Source organism: Echinops telfairi, unplaced genomic scaffold (assembly GCF_000313985.2).
Source record: "Echinops telfairi isolate 266 unplaced genomic scaffold, ASM31398v2 ScPeMD7_5592;HRSCAF=6446, whole genome shotgun sequence".
Lineage (NCBI taxonomy): Eukaryota > Metazoa > Chordata > Mammalia > Afrosoricida > Tenrecidae > Echinops > Echinops telfairi.
Genome location: NW_022109491.1, coordinates 25,347,532 through 25,353,099, shown reverse-complemented (window position 1 = coordinate 25,353,099; position 5,568 = coordinate 25,347,532).

Genomic DNA, 5,568 nt, shown 5'->3' with positions numbered 1-5,568 from the left:
TACCAAGGGCTCAGGTAGAAAGCAGGTGTTTTGAGAATGATGATGGCTACATGTGTACAGGTGTGCTTGACACATCGGTGGATGGATGGATGGTGATAAGAGTTGTACGAGCCCCTAATAAAATGATAATCATAAAAAAAAAATCCTCTTCTTCGGTTTGTTTACTAGTTTGATGTGATCATGTATGCAAACCCTGGTGCCCGTACACTTTCTTAGACTTTGCAGGAAGCCTCAGCACATCAACTTGAATGCCTAACTTACGAAACTTGTGAAAAATCATCAAGATTATCTTGAACCCAGGCTATGTGTTGTTGTGAAAGTAAAGCATCAAGAGAGGAAATACATTCTCTTACATACCGTTAGAAATAAGAATTAAGCTTTTGAAACTTCCATCGATAGTGGTGATGGTTGCCCAGTTCTGTGAGTATAGTAAAACTCCAGTGAACTGTACATTTCAAATGGATGGCATGTCTAAGTCAAGTCTATCTCCACAGAGTTCTTAAAGAAAAAAGAAAAGTCAATTCTAGAAATGCTTCCGTCTCCCATCCCCCAGCCAAGTAACAGGAGCCCAAAGCCTTCTGTCCTCCTTCCAAGAGTCTCGGGCCCACCATGTGTCCAGGTGAGCATGGTCCGCTCATGGTTTGCAGACGGACGTCTCCCAGGTCCACAATCTCAGCGTGGGAGGCGTGTCCAGGGAGGTAGCACTCCTCCTTCAATTTTTCCTGGGTCCAGAGCCCTCTAGTCCTAGTCTAATGTAATTTCCCTGTTTACTAGACAATTCATGCTCATGGTACAAAATTCAGAAGGTGATAAAGGCTCCTTTCTTCCCCGTTGTGACCAGTTTCCTGGGCAGATACAAGCATCATGTGCACTGTATCTGTTTTCTTTTCTCCCGCTTTTAAACACAAGAGGTGGTCGCCTCTACCGGTGCCTCTGTTGGTGCCTCTGCGACTTCTTCCACTGAACAACACGCCTTGGGGATCTTAGCAGTGGTCCGTGATTGACACAGTCTGGATTGGATCCAGGTAGCTTCCTCAGGAGCTTTTTACAGCGGCTTAGTACTTCCTTCCTTATGTGGATCCAACTCAGTCACTGAAGTCCACTCCTTCTCAGAGCCGGTCTCCAGGCAAAGTAGAACTCACCCTGGGGGTTGACGGGCCAGAACTCTTTACGGGAACAGAAAAACCTCTTTCACTCACAGTACAGTGGGTTCAACCAGCTGATCTTGGGGTACTGGGCAGCTCACTACCCCACCAGGGCTTCCTCTTCCCTCCCTCGTGTAGGTAGAATGTTTTATCAACCCCGCACCCGCCTCCCCGCCCAGTGATGGATCCAGGTTGCTTCTCAGGGGCTGCTGGTCCATTGCCTGCATCACCTCCCTCGGGGTTTGAGTAGATCAAATCCTACGGCTAGGTCCCTGCAGGTTCAATCTCTGACTCCTGAGTTCCCAGGGCCACATGGTATTTCAGAGTTTATTCAGCCGTTCTGGGGGAGGACATGCAGGCTGTTCCCCATGGTTTGTGTTTACCATCCCAGCTGCTAAGCACACCTTGGATACATACCCTGGCCAGGTCCCTCTGGCAACCTGTTAGTCGCTGTGGATGGCCCTCCCCAGAAAAATACATCCTATTCACCCAGCTTTGAAACCCACCCAGGGGACTCCTAGGTTCAGAAGCAGAGATCTCCACCGACCTCGGCCATTGTTCTAACGGAGAAACAGGAGGTCTGAGATAGGGAGGCGCAGGTCTTCCTAGCATAACCTTGCATCAGTTGGGTCAGGGTAACCCAGAGTCGGTGCCGTGAGTCAGCTCACAACCTTCCGTGAGTCAGCTCACAACCTTCCGTGAGTCAGCTCACAACCTTCCCCGCTCAGACCCATCCCATGGCTCCTGTGCCATCCAGAGTGAAAGCCAAAGATGTCACTTTGGCCCAAGGGGCCTTACATAATCCAGCCTGCCCTTCATCCCACTGTCTCCGGAACCTTGCTTCGTATCCCTCACCTGGCCGCAGCCACACTGGCCTCCTTCAAGCTCACCTCCCCCACTTTTCTGCTCCTGCTCCCTTGCTATTTTGCATTGCGACCCACCCCAACCCCCAGCCTCACCTAACCCCTTACCTGGCTGAATTTTTTCCCATAATATTGATAACTCTGTTCCCCTCTCCCCTCTCCCCCAAGATGAACTACCAAGTTAAGCAAGCGCCCGGGGGCATTGCAGGCCTTCAGAAGGAAAGGTCCGCAGGTAGAGATGGGGTGGGGGTGGTGGTGCTGGGACACCTGGAAGTGTCCAGACTTGGAGGAAGAAGTTGGAGAGGGCAGTTTGGCAAATGGGCTCATGGGAGGAGGAGTTAGCAAGAGCGCCAGCACTGGCCTTTGCGGGACCACAACTGACTGCTGTCCCTTCTGGTCACGATACTGTCCCAGCACTGACCCAGCACTGCCAGGCGCCCAGCAAGCTGTCTTTAAGTATTTGTAGAGCCAAGGAAGAAGATGGGGTTAGCGCCCGGGAAGCTAAAGGAAGACTGGAGGGCAGGAACCCGCAGGCTCCAGGCCCGGCGCTGCCACCCACGCACGTACTTGCTGGGTGACTTTAAGCAGACGCTGGCTCCCTCGGGACCCCACGACCGTCCAGGGCCCTCTGGCTGTGCACAGGGTTGGCTGTGAGGATTCAGGGAGATCCTAGTTTAAAGCCTTGGTAAAAACTTACTAAGGCTCAATTCAACTAGCTTTGCTGGGGACGAGGCTGACAGCGACCGATGACTTCAGAAGGGAGGGGCTGGTGGCTGCCACCAGAGCCGTCTCTAGCCCCTGACCTCAGGGACCCTCTCCTCAGTTGTCCCCGCTGGTGACCACACCGCCCTCACCTTTCCCGCAGCCTCTCCCACCCCCCAGGGGGGGTGGTTGGCAGTGAAGCAAGCTGGCTTTTCCCAGGCTCCACCCCCACTCCCTGGAACATCTGGCCGCGAACATCTGCCCGCCGCCTTTGTCTTCGGGCCCCGGGGCCGGCCTCGCACCCATCTGCCGCCGCCCCCGGCCCCCGCCCCATCTGTGCGCGGGTCCCCCAGGGCGGCTCCCGGGGGGGGGGCCCCCCGCCCCGGCCCGCCGGGCTCTGTTCCCACGGGTCGAGCGCGGGAAGCAGAGGCCGTCCATCTGCCGCGGGCAGGGGCGGGCGGAGCCCCGCGCTGAGGAATGCTTTTCAGGCGAGTGAGGGACCCCGAACAAAGCCCGGGGTTCGGGGGCCTCTCCCACCCGGCTTGGCCCAAAGTCACAGCCCCAGGCTGCAGGGGCAAAGAGCGGTATTGTGGCTCTTCCTGACTCCCCGCTGAAAGAGCCACTTGGCCAACCTGCCCTCTCCGACGTCCTCCTCCAAATCTGAACACTCAGGGGTGTCCCTGCGCACCCCTCCACCTCTGCCCACTAAGCCTCCCCCCCCCCACGGCCCCTATGCCTGGAATGCCCCTCGGTGCTTGCCAGCTTGATATTTTGTGAGCTTTAAAAATCAGGATCGCATAAATCTTTCGCCTTTTACTAAAAATCATAGAGACATAAGATTCAGGTTACAAATACCACACCTGGCCACCCAGAGCGAACAAGTCCCTGCCGGCCATTGGCTGTGCGTCGTTCTCTCGCCGAGTTCACAGAGTACCGCTTTGAGGCTTGCGCTAAGCTTTTCCTTTTGGCCCAAGCCCCTGGATCTTCTCGGAGACTCCCCACCCCCACCCCACTCCCACAGGGATACACGCTATCACCACTTGGACTTGGTTTCCTGTCTTACACTTTTGCTACCGATCAATGTATTCATGAACGATGGCTAGTCCGGTTTGTGTGCGTGTGGTAAAATGCACACCCTTAAATTCATCCTGCCTTGGGGCAGACGATGCATGGGCCTCATTCATTCCCATGAAATGTGGTCGCTTGCACCATAGGCAATTCTGTTAGTCTGTCTCTGTGGTTGGACAGGTCAGATAGTTCTCAATGTACTGTCCTTGGACACACAGCGGCCACATTCTTGCCTGGTCCTTCTGCAGCTGGCGTGCAGGACTTTCGGGGGACAGCCCGTGGGAAGGAATTACTAGGTCGGAGGATGGTCAAATGTTCATTTTTGCTCAATATTGCCAAATTGAACGCCTAAGTAACCATACCATTTACCCACCCCTCCACGGTGGATGCGAGTTTCTGCTTTGCCCACGTCCTCTCCAACCGATCATAGTATCAGACTTCAAAGGCTTTTGCAGGTTACTAGCGGTCTCCTGCATACAGCCCTTCCCCCTCTCCACCCGCCCCCCCCACCCAAGGTGAGCAAGCATTGGGGCCCAGGAGCCTGTGCCCTGCCCTTCCTGGTCCAGGATGATGGCCTCTTCCTGCAGGAAGACTTCCCTTCCGCAGTCATCCCCTGGGGCCACTTCTCACACAGGGCCTTGTGCCCTGGTCACAGCACCAGAACTCCACTAAGGAGTCACTGCCCGATTACCTTAGTCCCCTTCCCTCCCCGGGCTGAGCTACCCAGGCTCAGACCAAGTTGGCAGGGAGCAGAAAGGTGCCACAGATAGTGTCAGAGAGGGCTGCTTTCACCCAGAGTAAGGGGCTCCTCTTTGTAAATTAGTTCAAAATGCCTCTTGGGCTGGCAGCCACCCGCATGCATGTAGCATCCCTGGGTCCCCAGAAGGCAGTCAGCACTAGGAACGGTGAAGCTGTTGTGTTTAGTCTCATTTGAGTCGGCCCCAGCTAACAGGTCATACCCAGGGTTTCCGTGTCTTGTACATATGATTCGAAGCTTTCTCAGCAGCACCTAACACCACCAATACAGGGAGCCGAGGCTCTGAGAGCCTAGAGGCACTTCCTGTTCCTCCTCACCACCCCCTCGGAGTGCTTAGCACAAAGTAGGTGGGCAGTACTTGTTTATGGGATGTTGCTGCTATTTCATCCATCTAAAGTGCTGTAATTCGGGGCTGGAGCAGCTACTCAGTCACTTACAGAGAGCTCTGGTGGTAGAAGGAGCCCTGGAGGCGGTTATGCATTTGGCTGTTAACTGCAAGGTCAGCAGTTTGAAACCAGCAGCTGCTCCTCAGACAAAGACCGGACTTTCTCCTCCTGCAGACAGCTACTGTCTTGCAAACCCACCGGGGCAATCCTACCCTGTCGGATAGGGTCTCTACCAGTCAGCATCCAGGCTGTGAGTGTGGTTTTTTTTTAATTTGAGACTGGTGGCACAATGGTTAAGTGCTCAGCTACTTATGGAAAAGTTAGTGGTTCGAACCAACCAGCTGCTCCACAGAGAAAAAGCCTGGCGATGGGCTCCCATAAAGACTTTAGAAACCAACAACAACCCACCGTTATCGAGTTAGTTCCAACTCACAGTGACTCTGCACTGGGTTTCTGAGGCTGTACATCTTGATGGGAGCAGACAGCTTCAACGTTCCCCTGCAGAGCAGCTGGTGGGTGTGAACCACCAACCTTGCGATTAGCAACCCAACACTTACCCACAAGGCCGCCAGGGCTCCCGAAAGGCTTCATAAAGAGTTAAAACAAAACAAATCAACTCACTGCCACCAGTCAATTCTGACTCATAG